Genomic DNA, 10,529 nt, shown 5'->3' on the forward strand with positions numbered 1-10,529 from the left:
TTCATCGTTTTGTATCTTAAATTTTTAGGGGTACACGGGAATCTATAAAAATGCCCAAGGGGTACAGAGGAACAAAAAGGTTGGGAACCCCTGATCTACTGCATAAAATAACCCCCTCCTTCTCATGCACACTACATATAATTTAAGGTTGCATCTTCTTGAATTACTTGTTCACAGCACCGCCCACAATATCCAGTCCTGAAACAATGTTGTTGAATTGTTTCTACACTCCTCATGAGAGAGAGAGAGAGAGAGAGAGAGAGAGAGAGAGAGAGAGAGAGAGAGAGAGAATATTTTTTTTCAAGCTTAACTTACCAACTTCTGTAGGGCAGCCTGATTTAGCTCTTTGATAAGTAATATTTGGTAAATTTCTTGGTTTCCCTGTCATGATTTTATCATATATTGACTCTCAGGTTGATCATATTTCTTAGGCACAGCTAATGTAAGTACTTTATCATGATTTAATGTTTTGAAAAGCATTGGTGAGTCTTTATTAACAGATTTGTGGTTTATCCATGTTAGGTTAGTTGCCCTATCAAGTGTTGCCTAACATAACATCGCTCCTTAAAACCTTCTCTCTCTAACACACACACACACACACACACACACACACACACACACACACATATATATATATATATATATATATATATATATATATAAATATATATATATATATATATATATATATATATATATATATATATATATATATATATATATGAAGAACGATACCTACGTATGATATTGTGTAGAGCCATTATATATCAATTCTGATAGCATATTAACATCCTCACCTTAATTAACAGCACCGTAAAAACACTCATATTAATATTCACATAATGTAAACTACAATGTATACTGTGTTCTGAAAAAAAATAAAACACGCTTCAATATCAGATCGGAGGTACAATTACGGCATGTAATATTGCAATGATCATCTCAGCTGTCTTTGACATTTAAATTTTCTTTTATCGCCGGACGCCTTGGTCCTAGGTACCATTTCAGGTCGTGTACGGTTTCATCGACTGCGCTAAATTAGAGACAAGGAAGGCCCTACATTTTTCCTTCCCCTGTCATTATTAATGAATCTTAGGTGTCGCAACTTGGTATGAACATGGTCTAAGTATTCACCTGTGGAAATATGTTGATGCAAATGTGATTGGAATCCTATTTTTTTGTGAAAAATGAATGTGCGATCATGGGTGTCGGAGTGCTGCTGGAGGATTGCTTGGCGACGAGGAAAAGCTGCCGAACTTTATTTAATTTCTCATTTACTAGGGCGAATTTTGCGTTTTCCTTCTCTATGTAGATACAGTAAGCGTTAATTTACCTATACATGTCAACAGAACGATATTACAACATATAATAGCGAAGAAATCTGAGGCATATAGATGCCCAGGCTCAATTCTGCCTGAGGCTCAATTTTGCCAATGACAGGGGCCTATATTTTTCCTTCCCCTGCCATTATTAATGAATCTCAGGTGTCGCAACTTGGTGTGAACATGGCCTAAATATTCACCTGTGGAAATATATTGATGAAAATGTGATTGATATCCTATTTTCTGAGAAAAATGAATGTGCGATCATGGGTATCGGAGCGCTGCTGGAGGATGGCTTGGCGACGAGGAAAAACTGCCGAACTTTATGTAATTTCTTATTTAATGAGGCAAATTTTGACATGATCTTTGTCATCATAATAAAGAATGATGATCATGCTAGTTCTAGACGCCATGTCAGTGGAAAAGAACCCCACATACACGAGCTTGAGCTAAGATAACAGAGGCATGTGGATGCCCGGGCTCAATTTTGCCCGTGACACCGCCGCCACACTGAAAATTCAAAACACAAAACAGTCAGACGTCGTGGCATGGCAAGCGGAGTGTGCAGGTCACGGTCACCATCTTGTCCTCGAGGAAACTCAGCACGGTTAGTATTGAATAGAGATCTAGATCGCCACCACAGAGTTGTAATTGTGTAAAAGAGAGAGAGAAAGGTATGTACGAACACAGACACACACTAGAGCAGTGGTTCTTAACCTGGGGGTTGTGACCCCCTGGGGGGTCGTTTGAGGTTTCTCGAGGGGTCACGGAGGGTTTGGGAGAAAATAATTTATTCCAGAGCTACGGAGGGGGATTGTATATCCTTCCCTCCTGCTCCGTGACTTACAAAGTCCCACGGCGCTTTGCCTTTGCGTTCCAGCACACAACGAGGGAACGAGGTAAGTTGTTTCGAGGAATATTGGATTTTATTCGTATAGTGTAAGGCTGTAAACTTTTCTGCATGTTATACAGTATCAACAACTTATGTAATAAATTGTAAGTGGAAAGAGCTTTACAATCTGTAATAACCTGCCAATAAGCCAATGAAGTAGCTTATAATTTTCATTTTGCATTTAGTAAAACCAGGCTATTATTTTGCATTTACGACTACTATTCTATTATTTTGCATTCATGAATTACTTGGCTATTATTTTGCAGTTAGGAATAACATGCAATAAATATTTTGCATTCATTAATACTATGCATTATTATTTCACATTTAGGGATAGTAGGCTATTACTTTGCATTTAGGAATAATAAGCTATTATTTTGCATTTAGGAATACCCTATTATTTTGGATTCAAGAATACTAGCTATTAAATTGCATTTAGAAACAACAGGCTATTATTTAACATTAGGAATACGAGGCTATTATCTAACATTTAGGAATGCTAGGCTATCATTTTTCATTTAGGAATAATAAGCTATTATTTTGCATTTAGGACTAATAAGCTATTATTTTGCATTTAGGAATAGTAAGCTATTATTGTACATTTAGCAATAACAATAAGCTATTATTTTGCAATTAAGAATACTAGGCTATTATTTTGCATTTAGGAAACTAGGCTATTATTTTGCATTTAGGAAACTAGGCTGTTATCTTGCATTTAGGAAACTAGGCTATTGTTTTACATTTGGGAAACTAGGCTATTATTTTGCATTTAGGAAACTAGGCTATTATCTTGCATTTAGGAAACTAGGCTATTGTTTTGCATTTTGGAAACTAGGCTATTATTTTGCATTTAGGAAACTAGGCTATTATCTTGCATTTAGGAAACAAGGCTATTGTTTTGCATTTTGGAAACTAGGCTATTATTTTGCATTTAGGAAACTAGGCTATTATTTTGCATTTCGGGAACTTGGCTATTATTTTGTATTTAAGAATACTAGGCTATTATTTTGCATTTACGAAACTAGGCCATTATTTTGCATTTTGGAAACTTGGCTATTATTTTGCATTTACGAAACTAGGCTATTATTTTGCATTAGCAGGAGTAGGTAGGAGGACAACTACCGAACGGGCGTGAGCTACTACAGCATACCTCATCTTATAGGCACCCTTAATTAGATAGCTGATCGAACTGGAGCATACCAGCAGTAACCACTATTAGACAACTTACCCATTATGGTCCATTGAATTTTAGCTCCAAATTTTGATCAGCGTTCTGCCCCTCCTTTAAGAATAGTAGTGGTTCAGGTCTTGTTGAAACGTTTGAGTAAGATATGTTGAAGTTGAATCAGTAATTGACCTCCACATTCAAACTATTGAAAAGTAAGAAAGTCAAGGCCCGAAAGCCATGAAGACAAATCTGGTTTATTCAAAGAACTACCTACAATGTGCACTTACCAAATCATTGCCAAGCAGAGGAGTTTAAGCTTCACTCAAAGCAATCTATAGCGAGCAAGTGAAGAGTAGAAGAACAAGTCAGTCAGTCACACGTGCACTCTAAGCAGTCTAATAAACACCTGAACAGTCAAAGAATTTAATTACTCATCATCGTCTGTGAAGGGATGAATCGTGCGCCTGCAGAGAGGCACCGACAAGAAACGAGCCTCGCTGATCGGTCAGTCACTGTGACCCTAGATCTGTATCACGTCTGAGTCAAGTGACCGATCCAGTATATCGTACCGCACCCCGGCAAAACGACAAGTGAGTCCGCGGCGAGAATTACATAGAATTACATAGAACATCAGACAACACAGACCCCATGGTCCAGACTAGGTGGTCTGTCCTTAAACCTGAGTGAATTTACATTAATCAGAAGGCTCCAAAACGTTGCATTTCTACTCTAGTTGATATTAAGTTGAAGGAAGTGACGGTCGAACTTTTTTTTGAAGGAGTCAATCGTGTTACACTGGACCACTGATGGTGGAAGATTATTCCATTCTCGCACTACAACGTTGGTGAAGAAAAATTTGGTGCAGTCTGAATTTACTTCTCTACATCTGAGTTTTACGCCATTGTTCCTCGTGCGCCAAGTGTCATCGATCATAAACAATGTTGATCTGTCTACATTCGTGAAACCATTAAGTATTTTAAAACATTCGATCTGTTTTCCTCGGATGCGACGTTTCTCAAGAGAGTACATGTTAAGGGTGGAAAGCCTTTCTTCGTAGGATTTGTTGCGCAAGGAAGGGATCATTTTCGTTGCCCGACGCTGAACACCTTCTAATTTAGCAATATCCTTTGCATGGAGGGGAGACCAAAACTGTACCGCATATTCCAAGAGACTATTGTAGAGGATCTCTCTCCCTCATACATTATCCAATGGGGACATGCTCCGACACTCGTTACTTTCCTAAAAACTTATATCGCCTAGTATATCATTCAGTATATCTATTTTGAGGAACTAAATGTCACTTACAGTCAAAAATCACCAACAACTATGCATGGGGCGCCCTTCGGAGTGAAATAAGTCATTTATAAAGTAGCCGTCGACCGTGACGGACGTCCGTCCCCGCCCTGCTTTGAGCGGCGGGTCACTACCGAGCTCACCGATACATCTACCGCAGAGCATCAGCGTAACAGCCTTCATTAAGGAATAGTTCCATGGCATGTGTTATATACATGTGACTTCTTAACTTTGGGTGATATATATATATATTTATATATATATATATATATATATATATATATATATATATATATATATATATATATATATATATATATATATATATATATATATATATATATATATATATATATATATATATATATATATATATATATATATATATATATATATATATATATATATATATATATATATATATATATATATATATATATATATATATATATATATATATATATATATATATATATATATATATATATATATATATATATATATATATATATATATATATATATATATATATATATATATATATATATATATATATATATATATATATATATATATATATATATATATATATATATATATATATATATATATATATATATATATATATATATATATATATATATATATATATATATATATATATATATATATATATATATATATATATATATATAGAGAGGTAGATAGATAGATATAAATAGATAAATAGATAGATAGATAGATAGATAGAGATAGATAGAGAGAGATGTAGATAGATATAGATAGATATATATAGTTCGTTAGATAGATAGATAGATGTAGATAGGTATATGTAGATAGACAGATATAGATGGATAGATGTAGATAGATAGATATAGATAGATAGATATAGATGGATAGATAGATGTAGATGGATAGATATAGATAGATAGATGTATAGATAGATAGATTTGGATAGATAGATATAGATAGATAGATAGATGGATTGACTGAAGTATTGGAATCTACACTCTCTATAGAAAGGTTACGAGGAGACCTGATCGAAGGTTATAAATGAATGAAGGGCTTCAATAATTTAAGGGAATGTCAATATGGTTTTGGGTGTTAAAGAACCAGGAAGGATGTACGTAGCAATGGATTTAAGTTTGATATATTAAGATTCAACAAAGACATTGGCAAGAATTGGTTTACTAATATAGAGTGGTGGATGGATGGAATAGACTTGGCAGTCATGTTAATTTTTATGTGGGTGCCAATACCATAGATACATATTCAAGAAGGAGTTGGATATAGTCATGGATAGTGTCGAGGTAATGAAGGTGGGGTTAGGATTACAGGACCTGCCTTAATTGTGTAGGCCAACTGGCCTCTTGCAGACTCTTTGCGTTCTAAGGTTCTTATGAGAGAGAGAGAGAGAGAGAGAGAGAGAGAGAGAGAGAGAGAGAGAGAGAGAGAGAGAGAGAGAATAATTTGTATAGGTTCTTGTGATCTTTCTCTTCTCTTCGAGTTGAACCTTGTTCTAGCATGACACAGACTGACTTGCTTAAATATGTATCAACTTTTCATTAATTATAGCATATACGTACCTCATCTTAGGTACCCTTGATTAGAGATAACTGAGCTGGAGCGTACCAGCATAACCACTATATATATATATATATATATATATATATATATATATATATATATATATATATATATATATATATATATATATATGTCGACCAATCAAACCTGGAAAACTCTCTCTCTCTCTCTCTCTCTCTCTCTCTCTCTCTCTCTCTCTCTCTCTCTCTCTCTCTCTCTCTCTCTCTCTCTCTCTCTCTCTCTCTCTCTCTCTCTCTCTCTCTCTCTCTCTCTCTCTCTCTCAAGAACCTTAGAACGTAAAGAGTCTGCAATATATATATATATATATATATATATATATATATATATATATATATATATATATATATATATATATATATATATATATATATATATATATATATATCTTTCTCTATTCTCTTCCAAGCATACGAGGTTGAATGAAATTGCTGTTTCTGCATTATTCAGCTTCTGCTGCGTTTTTCTATTAGTCTTATCAACTCTCTTTTTACGGTGTCTAAAGCCCCGAGGAGCTGTCCAAAAGTTGGGTTGTTGGTTGTTAACATGTTTCGTTCCTGCCTAGGGAACATCTTCAGGCTGAATGGAGCTGGGTCGTCTTCTTCTTCTTATGTGATATACCCCCTAAATAGGGGAACGGGCCTGTCTCTTCGACGGCCCGTCGCCAGAAGGAACCATAGCTGGCGTGCATGCGGCGGGTGTAGGGACAATCTCCGCCGCCACCACAGCCACAGGTAATAGCCGGTGCAGCAGCGACGGAGGCACGGAAAGGCTCTCTGGAGCAGGCTCTAGCGGTGCCGTAGCGGTACTCGTTCCGGGTAGCCGACTGGTCGACTTGACCGCGGAGGGGTGAACAAAACGAGGATGACCCCACGGGTCCACCTCGCCACTCCGTAGAAAGAACCGCAGCTGCTCGCCCGAGTGCTGGCGTTCCAGTGCTGGGTCGTTCTTCTTCTTCTTCTTCGGTGATTTACTAAAAAGGAACGGGCCTTTTGTCGCGACGTGTGCCCGTCGCAGAAGACACGCTGGCGTGCGGCGGGCCGTAAGAAACCTCCGCTGCCGCCAGCCGGTAAGAGCCGGCGAGCAGCGACGGAGGCACGGGCTCTGGGCAGGCGCCCAGCAGACGCCGTAGCTGACACGTGCGGGCAGCCGACTAATCGACTTGATCGCGGAGGGTGGTCAAAGCGAGGATGACCCCGGGTCACCTCGCCGCGCCTCAATAGAAAGGGCACCCGGCTGCTCGCGAGGAGTGCTGGCGTTTCCACTGCGCTGGGTCGTTCTTCTTCTTCTTAACGGTGTCCCTAAAGGAGGCCTTCTGTCCTATCTCACTCCTGTTGTTCATGATGATCTTCTTTCCAAAACGAACTGTCCTATCCATTCCCACGCCGCCACTCTGCATTACTCAACTTCTTTTAATGGGCCACCCTTCAGGAACTTAACGACTCAAGGCTGGAGGCTGCAGGGCGCCTCAGTCACTGCATCCTCGGTCTATCCTTAACTCAAATCTCAACTGAGCTTCATATCTCATCTCTTACTAAATCAGCTTCCTCGAGGCTGGGCGTTCTGTGCCGTCTCCGCCAGTTCTTCTCCCCTGCACAGTTGCTGTCCATATGGCGGGCCTTGTCACGCCTCGAGGAGTATGCATCTCATGTGGGGGGCTCCTCACACAGCTCTTCTGGACAGAGTGCCCTAAGAGTGTCTCATCAGCTCCCCTCCTCTACTGATAGTCTTCTGCCTCTTAAATTCCGCCGCAATGTTGCCTCTCTTTTTATCTTCTATCGATATTTCCCGGTGACTCTTCTGAACTTGCTAACTGCATGCCTCCCCCTCCGCGGCCCCGCTGCACTCGACTTTCTACTCATGCTCATCCTATACTGTCCAAACCCCTTATGCAAGGGTTAACCAGCATCTTTACTCTTTCATCCCTCACGCTGGTAAACTCTGGAACAATCTTCCACCATCTGTATTTTCTCCTGCCTACGACTTGAACTCTTTCAAGAGGAGGGTATCAGACACCTCTCCTCCGTATTTGATCTTCCTTTCAGCCACCTCTTTTGTTTCTTTTTGAGCAGCAGTAGCAGGCTTTTTTATTATTGTTTTTCTTTTTTTGGTGTGCCTCGAGCTGCATCCTTTGTTATAAATATATATATATATATATATATATATATATATATATATATATATATATATATATATATATATATATATATATATATATATATATATATATATATATATTTTTTTTTTTAGGGCATCGCATGTTAATAGCATCTATGTGGAATACTTCCATTGTGGGGAGGTAAAAATGATGTGGGTGGAAAAAAACATCTCAGAATTTGAATTTAAAGGTAATTTTGAGGTCATCAAGGTTATTGTGGTTCAAAATTTGTTTTGTGACCGTTTTTTTTTATGATAGGACCTTATTCTTTAATTGAAGAAGCTTATAAATGACATATTGTTTTATCTATTGCAAGTGAATTTAAGGTTTAGTGTTTTAAGTGCTGTTGAAATCCACAGTTAAACAAAAATTGTGCATATTTTCACTGAATGAAGAAGTTGGGAAGATGTATCAGAGAAGCAGCTAGGGCTCCCATTTTTGGGGAAATTACACTAGATTGGGAAATTTCATCAATAATTGATGAAATTTCCCCAAAATTATAGTAACGAATCTAGGAAACTGGCTAATTTGGGAAATCTTGATCAGTATTAGAAAAAATCTAAATATTTTGTTGAGTCCATGATTTTTTATATATAAAAACTACTGCAACTCATATTAAAATATTTTATGATCGGCATCCCCTCGTCTTAATATAGTTGGATGAAATGTGTCATACTGTCATATCACAAACCCTTATATATTTTTCACTTTTTTTTAAATCTAGGAATAATATGTAGACCTAAGCTGTTGCTATAACATACAGTAGTACTGTCCTAGCTTCTCCATGTGTCCAAATAGGCATAATATTTGCTATATCTACAAAATATTCTGGTTAATCTGGTATATAGTTTTGCTAAAAGATATGTCACTGATATGTTGATTTGTGATGGTCTAATGTAAAGAAAAATTTATATTTTTGCGCAAACATATTTATTTCAGTGTTCCTAGGCAGTTACATTATAAAAAAAATATAAACACTTTATGCATTTTAGGATACATAGTAGCAGGAATAACAAGTAAAAAGAGCTGGCACACATTAAGGCAGTATTGTATAATTCTGGGGAAATTGTGAGAAGTGTACCTCATGTTTCATTAGCAACCAAAGACATTGCACCATTTGACGTGGTCACTGGTCTCCTCACTGCTGAGGATCGAGGCAAGCAATATATCATAGCTAATGCTAAACGACTGCTCATTGATGGAAGTGTAGCTACAGTTCCATGCTGCTCTCAGAAGGCACCACTCAATTTTTATTTTTTTTCAGATATGTACAAAGTAGCCATTTCCACTCAGCAGTGTGTGCAGAAATCTATCAATTGCTGGTAAAAAAAACTGTTGCAGCGATTACTGAATGCTGTCACTGCAGGTCGATCAGTGGAAATGGAATCTATAGTCTCAAGCATGAGCTGTCCCTTGTTCCCCTGTCCTTGGCCAAGCCTGGAGGTCAGATGAGCTCAACACCAAAGGCAGACCTTGTCAGTATCCTCTGATGTCTGGAATAAGTGTACCCACAGAGGTCTCAGTTGTTGAAATGAAGAAGACGTGTGCTGATTGACAGACACACACTTATCGGAACATTAGGAAAGCCTCGCGGGTGCCAGAAACGTGCAGTAATATGTAACCTTGAGGTCTTTATACGCATGACACCAATTTGGAGAACACATAACGATGAATTGATGTGTTTAACATATTGGAGAGGAATCAATCCAGACTGCTACTCGATCAAAGCGAGGTGGGTAGAGAAGCTTATTCACCAGATTGATGTACTTCAGGTCGGAAGTAGTTTCGTACCTGAGGAAAGAACTAAAGGCAGATCTTGCCAATTACCTGTCTGAGGCAATCATGCGGAAAGGTGTGGATCTTCCAATAGCTTTGAGCTTAGCTTTGGGTGGATTCTCTAATGCTACTGAAGCCAAATCAACAGTGTGTCCGACTTCAAAATCATGAAGTTGATTACCGGATGACTCTCCATTCATGTATGAGGCAGCCTTGGCAAGGTGGCTGATCAAGTCCAGTGATAAAGATGTGATTCTGCTTCTACCCCGCACTTTGCTTGCCAGGCAAGGCAGCAGAGGGTTTGGATGATCTCTG

Source organism: Eriocheir sinensis, unplaced genomic scaffold (assembly GCF_024679095.1).
Source record: "Eriocheir sinensis breed Jianghai 21 unplaced genomic scaffold, ASM2467909v1 Scaffold19, whole genome shotgun sequence".
Classification (NCBI taxonomy): Eukaryota; Metazoa; Arthropoda; class Malacostraca; order Decapoda; family Varunidae; genus Eriocheir; species Eriocheir sinensis.